The following is a 12,384-nucleotide window of genomic DNA, read 5'->3' on the forward strand; positions in this document are numbered from 1 at the left end:
CACTAGCTGTCATACAAAGACTTGTGGAAAGTATGCCCCGGAAGGTCCACGCTGTAAATACTTCTCGTGGAGGCTCTACCAACTATTGATTTTGAATAAAGTTAGTTTTTCGTTTCTATCACAGGTGTCCAAATACTTATCGGTAGTCAGTGTATTAGCTGTAATTTTTGCTGCACTCCATGTACCACTAAGTCAATCACTAAGGCAGCAGTTCTCAAATATAAATTCTGAAAATTGATATGCACGCACAAGCCATCGATTAAAGACCAAAGCTGTTTATTAATTAATTAGTAATATATAACATCTTGAGATAAGACATAAATGAGTTTCTGAGATCGGAAAATGTTATAACAAATAAGTTCCTAAATACCTGTAAAATAATAATAATTACCTGAGAGAAACATGGCCTTCTACAGAATGCGGGGCTAATGGGTGCTGCGTAGCGTATGTAATGCTTGAGTATTTAGATTTCAACAACTGCGGTATTGAACGTTAATAATATTTAAACAATCTCTGAAATCTTAATAACCATTGATAATATTAGGAAAGATATTAAAGGCATAAATCAAAAATCAGCATTATTTGCACAGAAACAATTATAAATTAGGTCCGTTGACTTTCAAACTAATTAATAGTTTAGGTTTAACATGACAATGTTATTAATTCTTGCTAGCAGCAAATTTTCAAGCGTTCTTTCTAAGAGTTTCAAAATTGTCAGCGTATTTGCTGTGTTAGGCACATTTCGAACACACCTTCTGTAGTTTTTCTTCAGTTTTAATTTCTCTGATACGTTATGGTTGAAGACGATATCAGCGGAGTTGCGGAATCACTGATCGAAGATCCCCTGAAATCGAGCAGGTGACAGATACATTAGAGGCAGTTGAGATCTTATAGCATTGTCTTGAACTTACAACTTTTGTAATGTCAAGTAGGTACACAAACGGTTAATAAATTATTTCGGTGCTGTTAAAGCATGTTATCTCTCATGTCTCAATGGCCTAACTGTTTGGCAATAGCCTTTACATTACGATTTTGTTGGAGAAACGTATCTAGTGAAGATTGTTTTCTTCGTATGGACGCCTGCAAGTGCTGTACCAGCTGGCAGATTACTATCCAAGTTCTCTTTATCCCCCCCCCCCCAAAAAAAAAAAAAACGGAAGAGGAATTTTTCAATTTATAGCAATATTACATCACATGATTTCCCAGTGCAATAGCTCGTATTTAAGGTAAAATTAATTCCACGACAAATACATATTAAGTGCGTCATTTCTTCTTTATTTAACAAAATATTAGATGTTAGAAGTAATTCTGTCTTTTCAGGCTTTCCCGAAATTTCTCTCTAATATATTCAGGGTGCTCGATGGCCTATATTTTAATCCAATCCCTTCACTATCTACAAGGAAAATTTTGAATTCGATCCATTTTACTGATATTTGTGCCATTCAGTAACACGCATCCACATATAACGCTTCACTTTTATTTATTAACATAAACTTTGTTGAAAAGGGTAACATACAAATAAGTACTTTATCCTGGTTGCAAATATTTAGAGGAAACGTTTTGTTGTTAAGCAATATTTCAAAGTAATTTATTAAATAAATTCGGTTTGAAAATGTAAACAACACGTATTTTTTGAGATTTCAAAACTTTACCCTTAATGCAATTTGAATGAAATGTGTCGCATTTTCTTTTTCAAATCTGCAAAATAAGAGATAGTGATGAATTTTCTTCAGCAGTACCTATTCTATATAAAGAATGAAAAGACAAATTAATGTTTGGCATGTGAAAAGAAATCGTCATGGTAACCAACTTCGATCTTAACATTAAACACTTGCCAAAGAGAAAAGAGAGAAAAATCGAAATCCTCTTTTTTTCCCCCTTACTTTTATTCTTATTCTATTGATGCTCAGTAGAGGATGTTAATTCGTTAATTCTATTAAAAACATTAGGGGTTAACAACGCGAAACGCCTTAACGACGGTTACACCCACTATACTGCATGCATAGATTTCCTTCGATTAAAAAAATCAGACCAGGGAAGCACTGCAACTCCCAAGGGGGTACGAACAAAGCCTAAAATGATTTTACTTGTGAAGCTACATGTCATTTCATCTCTTCCACTTTCTTTAAGTAAATATGATTAAGCTTTTCGACAGATCCTATTTATTTCAGCATAACATGAGCCATCATTGTATTCTTTTCCCACCCCTTTTAATTTTACTAAGTAGGCCTTCAACTTTCTGTAAAATTGGCGGGAATTCAATAATTTTTTATCAGTCAGAAAGGCATGAAAATTATTCAGGTAATGTTGGAAAACCTAGTTATTGATTACTTTTAATAACTATATAAAAGAGAAAGACATAATGTACAAACGTAATTGTTATTAAACTGTACCAGACACCATTTAAAAATAATCTTGTAGAAAACTGAAAAACATTTTAGCTAATTACATTACGTCAAGCAATGAAACGTGGTTTGTTCATCTAGTTACAAATATTTATTGTGAAATACAAACGTTCTCCATTTGTTGTAAAGAGATAATTTTTTTGAAATTTGTATATGCGTTTATATATACATTGTGTTTACAAATGTCATTACGCGGTTTCTATTTTCACAATCGTTCATATACCTCCAGCCACAAAAATGTTTTGAATGACGTACAGATTCGTGTTTTGGCAATAAATTAAGAAAAAACTTTGTAAAAAAATAAGAAATACAAAATGTTACGAGTTTCTATGATTCCTATATTTATACTCAGGAAACGTTTGTACGTTTTATAAAAAATAATCGCAAAACGTATGATTCCCGTACTGCAAATCTAACAGAGATTTGATATTAAATTCGGAGATCATACAGGGATTGGACAAAAATATGGAAACACAGAAATAAATATATACTGCTGCGATTAATACGATGTAGGAAAACCGTTGGCATTCAAAACAACTCGCAGTCTTCTCGGAATGGATAAATACAGGTTTCGTATGCTCTGGAAGGAAATCTTGTACCATTCTACCTGTAAAACATTGGCAGTTGACGATGATGGCGGTGGATAGCGCTCACGCAGATTTCTCTCCAAAATAGTCCACAAAGGCTCAATAATACTTATATCTAGTGACTGTGGTTGCCATGGTAAACGTGAAAGTTCACCCTCATGCTCAGAAAATCAGTCCTGGATGATGTAAGCTAAGTGAACAGGAGCTCATTCGTCTTGGAATACGACATCACCATTGGGGAACAAAATTTGTACCATGGGATGAAGGAGATCAGCCAAAATGGTTACATAATCCTTGGCAGTAATGTGACCTTGTACAGTAATGATGAATCCCATGGAACACAACAATATGGCTTCCCAAACCATGACCGAACCCTTGCCATGTTTCACTCTCGGCAGCAAACAGTCTCTGTCATACGCTCAGAGCGATGTTCTCCACACGTAAACTCGCCTAGAAGTCGAAAACAGTGTGAAGCAAGACTCATCCGACCAAATGACAGCCTTCCATTGCTCTACAGTCCAGGTTTGATGACTTTGGCACTACTTCCTCCTCTTACAGACATTTTGATCACTGATGAGTGGCTTTTGAATTGCAACTCGCCCTAAAATACCCTGTTTCTGCAGCTTCCTTCGTAATGTTTTGATACTGACAGGGTTTGCGAGTGCGACATTCAGTTCAGTAGTCACTTTAAGGCTGTAGTCCTCTTATTTTTCTTTACAGTCCTCTTCAGTGATCGTCTGTCATGATCACTCAACACACATTTTCTTCCGCGCTGTGATTTAGCGGATTCGGTTTTTCTGTACGAGTTAAATCCTAGATACTGCGTCTCTTGAAATACCAAACGCTTCAGCTGCCTTGGTTACGGAAGCATTCATCATACGAGCCCCAACAATTTGCCCATCCTTAAATTCATTTAGCTCCAACATGATGCACTCATAATAGCACAGAACACTGCTTCGATAAGCAATGACACTTGCAACGTATTGAAGATGCCGTACAGGTAGAGTTAGTCAAGAAAAATGTCAGCGACATCAACAGCTTTTGCAAGAATGAGTATTTCAGCTCAAACCTGCATTTTACGAGGTGTTTCTATATTTTTGTCCAACCCCTGTATTCAGGGGCTATACATTGTTCACATTTGCATGTAACTAAAATTAAAATAACTGTTTAGGAAAAGGTTTCCGATGTTAAGAGAATAAGCGAAAAGCATTTCAATACAGATTATTCGGAAAAAACATTGATCAACTTTTTTTTTTTTTTTTTTCTTTTTTTCAAAATGGTTATTTTATCCACAGAATCTTGCAAAATTCGTATTCCAGAAAGCACTCGCAGGCTTCAGTGCTAACACGTAGCCAATTCGCAATATCATTTGCTTTAATTAAAAATGAAACATATTTGTATTTTTGTACGATTACCAGAGTATGAGTGTAAAGCACTGAAATTTTATAATATTAAGAACCCGTTTTAAGACTTTGAAAAATTATAAATTACTGGTGTAAGAATTCTTTCGGAATACCAAATGTAACAAAATTAAAATTAAAAAAAAAAAAACAATTAACGGGTGGCTGTCCGTTAAATTTGTTCTAAACGGCAGCTAGTTCCTAAGATTTTTTTAATGTTTCGAATTTTTGTTTTATTGATTATGTGTTCTTTTTGTTTATTTTACATGTTATTCTGCTTAGAGAAATTTGGAGAAAAATAAAATGAAACTAATTGTGATGTATTAATTATTTATTTCTTAAGATTATCCTGAACACAACGTGCATTTGTTAAAACTTTATGTCAAATTGGTCGAGGATATCAAAAATACCAAGCATAATTCAATAACTCAGCACTGATGTTTTCTGTAAAAGTAAGATCTATACACGAATTACCTAAAGTGCTTGGATAACTGCTTGGTACCATGTTAAGGTTAAAGAGCTGTTTCATAAAACTTAACACTTTCTCATTTCTTTTTACATTAATATTAATATCTGTCATAATAATCATTGGCATATCATTGTTAACGTGATAAATTAAGTCATGATTTCACCGGTAGTCTCCCGATAAATCAGCAAAATTGCCAGCTATGATATATATATATTTATGTTACTAAATAAAGAATAGGAATGGCATTTTTTGAAAGAATTTTGATTCTTAACTCATTATCTTCCATGGATTAGTATAGCAGATTCGAAGATATCTCCAGAACACATTCATAATACAAAATATTTTGATTCCTTAACAGATCGACGCGTGAACAGCTGTCTCATACGTTTAAACTTCAATATTATGCCGAATAATAATTAATAATAAAAATATATTGAAATAATACAATATATTGAATAATAAAATAATATAATAATAAAAATATATTGAATAATAAAAATATATTGAAATAGTATGTAATTATGTATGACCAAGAATGGTCAATAGATGTTCACTCCCGGTTTGACGACATATTTGTTTGTTGAAAGCTATGCCTTGAATGATTTGGAAGTTCAAAGGATTTCGTAACACGTTTCTTCGTCTTGCTGTGAATTCAAATTCCCAAAGTTCTTAAGAAATCTAGCAAGAATAGCGTTAATGATGATAGTAGCTGCTCGCGAACCATACAGATTCGAATATGTCATCCATGCAGTGTCCGAAACTAGATGCCTCAGAAACCTCTAATAGGGTTAAATCAGACACTGTGCACTAAAACACCCCAAAAAAGTAAATATCACAAAGCTTTCCTCTTTTTTTAAAAAAAATTAAAAACTACCTTCATCTTTGTTTTGCTTTGGCGTTCATCACGAAACAAATCATACAAATATTATATAAAAACTAGGCGTTCTCGAATCATTGGGATATTTTTATGACGTTTTGATTACTCTCTGCGAATCGACCATCTAGAATCGAAAAACGCTCCTGAACTCTCGACTACAGAGACCTACATGCTCTTGAACTCTCAACCAGAGAGACCTTCGTTAGCAGACTCCTCAATCCTCACACTACGAGGACTATAATTTATTTAAATACTTATTTGTGCTATCTATGAATTATATATATAATGGTAAAGAGTTTCTCGTAATTGTATTAAATACGTTTTGAGTTTAAAATGCAGTAAGAGTTACGCAACCTAACAAACCTACTCAATAATTATAAGGAATCAGATACGCTACCTGTCGCCATTCAACAGGGTAACTTGACAGTCATTCCCACAATAGTGACTAAAACCCTGCAGAATTTTAAAGGCAAGTTTTTAATACGACAATTCAGCCCAAAATAAACTTTTTTTTTCTATTTCACATTAAAAAGAAAACAAATTAAATCAGACTGAATTGCATTCACAGTTAAAGCACAGCCCTGTGTCGCTGAATAATATCTGAAGGAATTACGTCCAAAATTAGTGGAAAACACTCCAACTAAAATAGAAAGAAGCAAAGTAGGTGAATAAAAAAAAAAGCTATCTTAGAGTACAGTAAAATTTGAACGAAACACCTTCGATTCTGAGGGTGATCAGACATATATCCCTGTTTCCTAAAAGTAAAATGTTTTGAAAACATGAGAAGAATAAGAAATTGTTTCATAAGAATAAATTGAATTTAATTAAATAAATTTAATTAAAATTAAATTTAATTAAATGCATTTAATTAAAATACAAATTTAATTAAATAATTCTTTGCGCCATTGCTTCAAGGAATGAAATTTAAATTTAAACAAATTTAAAAGAAGAATAAGAAATATATATATATATACACACACACGGAAATCAACTGAAAGGAAAGACAAATGTAACGCCATCAATTAAGGAAAGTGTACAAACATTACAAAAGAATGATAAAAAATGTTTCAAAAATGAAAGGAAAGAGAAAGGAACTATTGTTTAACAGACCAGTGTTAAAACGCGGAGTTTGGATTGCAGTATGATGTTCAATTTCTTTCGGAATTCTAGTCAAAATACGCCATTAGAATTGAGATTGCGTTTTACTGTAAACACAATTTTTATTTCTAAATAACATTCTCATTATTTTTATTTTTAGGTTTTAGCAACATTCTTTCCCTAATTTTTAAAGAGTTCAGTTTTACACATTTTTGCAATTCTTCTGCAGACAGCTCTTCGAAAGCGAATCAGGACCCTATCAGAATTAGGATCTTTTAATTTTCTATTGCTGGTTCATATCATTAGCTAAAAATTAATGTATCAGAATTAAAAATTGAAACTGATACAATACAGACGATTTATGAAACCTATTTAGGTCATAAGCTATTTACCTTCAAAAACCTATTCAATTACTTATATCCTCATTGTTGTGATCATATAACAACGCTTCTGTGCTCTTAAAGTTACAAAGAATATGTTCTGCACATTCATAATTATATATTACTTGTTTAGTTATACCATGTTACCATTATATTATATTATTCAAATCAATACATTTTGTATTAATTAACGTTAATTAATAAATTATTACATATATCCATAGCTGAATTCGAAATGCAAGTTAAGTGTTCGTGAGACGTTATTTGCTTAGACTCATCTTTGTTTATAGGCTCATCAGGTAATAAATAGGCCGATTTTGATGGCCATTTCGGAGATGAAAGGAGAGATAGTGGATCTTCTGAGTTACCAAAATTTACGACGTCTTTTCGTCCCTTTGATTTTACCGCTTTACATTATGTTCCATTCAGAATTTATAATTCAGCATTAATTAATATTTCATTTAAACGCTTCCTAACATACTTCACTCCTAGTCACTGCCAGTTCTCCATGCACACATAGCAACTGCCTCCAATCCAGCTCCTCCTACAAAAGAAATTTCTTCCACAACTAAGCACTACCCATAGTTATGTGAGGATCACTTTCAAGGTCAGATATTTAATCTAAGATTCGCCAAGCGGAAATTTATTTTAAGCTTTATCTAGACAGGTGATTAAAACTCTGTTCCAGGCAGTTTCAATAAACTTTACAGTAGTATTTCAGATATTAAAAATCATCAGTACAAAAGCATGTCTAAACTATTAAAAGGATATAATTTAAATGCAGTAACTGAAGTCGACTATGATCACATTTTAAGTCTGTATTTCACTCAAAAAATACAACCTTTATTTCTCAGTAGTTTCAATTTTTTTAATACATTTTGCCTCATTTCGCCTTGAGTTTTTAATGGGGGTTAAACCTGAATCTTTATAAACTTAACCGTCGGATAATGGAGTTCCATTATACATTATTTCAACAATTACTTGAATAAATGGACAAATGCATGCATGAAATTAATTAAGATACCATGACTAGTATCTGCATATTTACCAGTAATGCAATTTTCAATGTTCTTCAGTTTCTTTTAAATAGAAGGCTTAATTTCATACGTGAGTAATAACTGTAAGTTTAATTCAAGAAAAAATACAAGTTAACACTTAACAAAGTTAAAAAAGTATTGATATAAAAAAAAAGCAGTTTGAAATTATGAAGGAAAAAAAGCATATTTAGCGCTGGGGTTTGATTTGGTTTGGTTTATTTAATTACGGCAAAGCCTCGAGGGCTGTCTGCCTAAGGGAAATGATGCCTTCGTGGAGGATTTTTTAAGGGAAACTGGCTCGTATAAACGTTACATATGGAGAAAATCACGAAAACGCCCATGCAATCAGCTCGTTCGCGGGATTCGAATCTCGGACCAAACTACCATTGTTTAGTGACTTTACCGCTCGGCTGCTGGTAGGCTCTATTTGGTGCTGGAGAAAGCAAAACATTTCAGATTGCAGTTGTTTAGGGTTCACTTGTTTAGGGGCTGTAAATACATACTTCCGTAAAGAATTTCCCTAGATTAGAAGATATTAAATATATTGCTAAACGGTACTGTAAACCCTCACAATCAATAAATAGATTGTTATCATCATATCTAGATGTGTCAGTAGTAAAATCAATTAGCCCCAAAATCCTTTCTTTTGACTGGTCGGAAAAGAGCCGGCTCCAGCATTTTCGACGCCTTAGGCGATCAGTACGACTGTCGTCCATGTAAGCGTACTAATAATTCAAAGCGATATATGCCTTTATTTAACCGTCGCTTGTGAGAAGAACTTGCGGCAGGCCCCACCAAAAATAAGAAATTCATGTGTGAGCTCGCCCACAGGTCGCAGTGTTTCAGCTGTAACGCGGTATGAGACGACTAGTTCTGATAACGCAGAATAATTCGTTATGTCATAACTGGTATAAGTTGGGCTTCGTTGCTAGGTAACCAGACCTTGCTACGTCACAAAAACTGGTTTAGGTGTTTTAGCATAAAATTTAAAGTTTTCAACTTTATACAGACTTGGTATAAGAATCGACCAATCAGAGCCAAAACGCGAAACCTATTGATAGGAAAAACAAAGCGGAAAGCTGTAAACACATCCACGCATGCGTAAATTTGGCTTTTCTAATTTTTTAATATATTAATTGACCACGGCTTAGGCCCTGTCTCGCAGGTGTGAACGGAAATCCTGCATTTTATGCCTTTTGTGACATTTATACCACAGTCTGAACAGAACCTTGACATTCCAAGAATCCACTTGACATACAAGAATCATAACTTCACGGCCAGTGCCAAGGTATTATAGCGATCTGCACTGTGTCTGCACCAAAACCTTTCGATTTCAGGAAGGCTGATGGATTAATGACCCTGTTTTTCCTCCGACATCGTTTCAACTATAACAAACTAGAATACGTTAAATACAGCGAAAAAATTAAAAAGGCGCGACCCATTCAGTCTGCAAACTGTTTTTGACCAGGCAAGGACTCTTGAATGGTCTTAAACTCTCGACTAGAGATTCTCGCCTCTAATAATATCCTCAAATAATAAGGACAATTCCTTAATCAGCCTTCAATATTGTTATGTATTGTTAATATAACATTCTAATAGATTTATTTATGTTAAATCTATTTTAGTTATATGCAGTAAGTCATACGCGACCAACACCAGTTACCCCATACAGTTCGCCATAGAAGTTTACGAAGCGCAATAACAAAGCGGATAGAATATTGATTTTATTGTGCATTAAATAAAAGGTGTCAGTTTCTTCAGAATTCCTCAGATTAAATGGTTTAAGCATAGAAATAAATTATACGCATATATATTTTCATCGATGTCACTTTCTTGTATTCTAAAAACAGCAGCTTTACATGATGAAATACACAAAATACAATATTAAAATGTTCCAGGAAAACTAGTATTGTTTCAGAACACAATAATTTAAAATTGCGCTGATCCACACTGTAGTGAAAACGCAGTTTTTAACGTGATAGAACAAACATATCATCAAGTTTGAATATTTATATATATATATGACAGGTGAAGACAACTAGGTACAAATTAACCAAACGTCAGCCTTAAATCGGCATTGATTTCAAATAAAAGCTCTCTGCTATTCAATAAAATGTGTGATTGTATTCTGAAAGACCAGATACACTGAAGAAGAGAGACTCGTGCCACATTCCCTTGAAACACTTCTGGGAGGATTTGCTTGTTTTATAATGCAACTCATTCTCATGCTCTGAAATTATAAAGGGTTAATTTTCACCCATTCCTTAGAAATAGTTAAAGAATACAGTTAAAGGGTTAATTTTCACCCATTCCTTAGAAATAGTTAAAGAATACAGTTTAAGGGTTAATTTTCACCCATTCCTTAGAAATAGTTAAAGAATACAGTTACAACGATTTCTGATTCAACAATATTTGCCTTACAAACTAGTTAAAAAGACACTTTATCAGTTTATATATTCGATTATAATGTCATTTATTTTAATCATAGGAAATTAGATAAGTATTTTGTGGTTTGTAGTTTGTCAAGGAGTAACATATTCAAAACTGAATAAAATACGATTGATTTAATGAGCAAGTATTTCATATTTATACCTTACAGCAGTAGTATTCAAACTATGGGTCCCGACTTCAATTTATAGATGGGTCAAGAGGTGGATAAAAATCGTAAAAAAATTTGACTGGATGGTATTTGACTTTCGGTTAACTCTCTGACTGGTGTCGCGAAATTATTTTTGTAGTCGTGTACATACTTCGCGCTGCCATTAAGTTTAAATTCTACTGTCTTATAGTATTTTAATTATGACTACTAAAATTATATCACCTTGTTGACCCGCTAGCTTCCATATTTGGAAGCGTTTTACAATAATAACGCACGCATATAAGGTGGCCTTGCAAAAACATTCGGGCCAATACGGTATACTGAATATATACATTCAAAAATTTGAAAACTATTGCTAAAATCAAACATATATAAACAACAAAATAATATGAAATTTTAAAATGACGTACACAGATAGAAACATATTTTATGAAACAAGAAATTACGGAAACGTAAAACTGCAATATTCACTCATCAGAAAACTGGAAACTGCAGCATACACTTAATAAGCACTGCTTTCTAAACATTTGAAAATTAACAATAAATTAAATCAGGATATTGTATACTCTTCTACCGTCACTATGCATTTATTATGCGTTGCAGAACTTCAGTGTAGTTAAAATTAAAGTAACACGCAAAATGCATGCAGTATTTTTAATAAGTCTAAAAAATTAATGATTTAAATAATGAAATTATTAATCATTAAACAGTCATTTAAATCTATTACTTTAGATAAATTTTATGCATTTAAATCTATAAGGTTTAATATAATAAATATTGCGTGCATATGAAAGTAAAGTTTAAAAAAAAAAATTATCCCGTACAGTATCTTAGTGAGAAATTGTTTTAAGTTTAAACGACTAGAAATAGTGTCACTAAAAGCGTTTCTTTCAGGTAGCTGCAACAGTTTAAACAAAAATGATACAGCTAGTTACAATGCTGAAAAAAAATTTACTGGGATCTCGATCGCTCAGCTGCAGTGCAACGAATGCCTGAATCTTTCGCCATACGTTCTAACAACGGCGATAACCTTTCGTTTTGCTAGGGTTTCCTTGTACCCACTAACCTTCACTTGATGAAAGTCGCAGTTGCGCCTCAAATTTAAACGCTATTTAATATAACGACATTTATGAAAACATACAGAGAAATGATAACTCGCCTGGGAGTATTGGGATGAAAGAATCCCCTCATCCAGTTCCATGGAAAACAGGGTTTTAGCTCCAACAGCGACGATCTAGACCTGTTTTCGCTCCAGGGTTTCGAGTATTGCCGTTGCGTTCAGAACAGCGGCTGCTGGGGAGGGCTGTGTGATTGACGGAAGAGCCAGTGGGAGAGATGCGCAGCGATCTTCTGCGCATGTACGTAGTGATCTTCGCGATTCTGAAAGATTTCGGAGAGAATAGGCGAAATCTCTTTTTCCTTGTTAAATGGCTCTCCTTTCAAAAAACGTCAGAATTTTCAAAAACTTTTAGCCTTTATCATATGATATGATCGACAAGCCCGCAACCATATTAATACAAAATTCTACTGAC

The 12,384-nt window shown here is 33.4% G+C and overlaps 1 protein-coding gene across 2 annotated transcripts in view; it reads right to left on the reverse strand.

The window, feature by feature from the left end:
* LOC118203883 (regulator of G protein signaling 6-like) overlaps nucleotides 1–12,170 on the reverse strand; it is a 208,202-nt gene extending 196,032 nt beyond the window's left edge. For both annotated transcript variants that reach the window (XM_085813717.1, XM_085813716.1), the window contains exon 1: nucleotides 12,012–12,170. The gene's annotated coding sequence lies outside the window, so the exon portion shown is untranslated. The remainder of the gene's footprint in view (nucleotides 1–12,011) is intronic.
* Nucleotides 12,171–12,384: the final 214 nt, after the last annotated feature.

Source organism: Stegodyphus dumicola, chromosome 3 (genome assembly GCF_044657685.1).
Source record: "Stegodyphus dumicola isolate Sdum_Otavi_A_Nest chromosome 3, ASM4465768v1".
NCBI classification, from domain to species: domain Eukaryota; kingdom Metazoa; phylum Arthropoda; class Arachnida; order Araneae; family Eresidae; genus Stegodyphus; species Stegodyphus dumicola.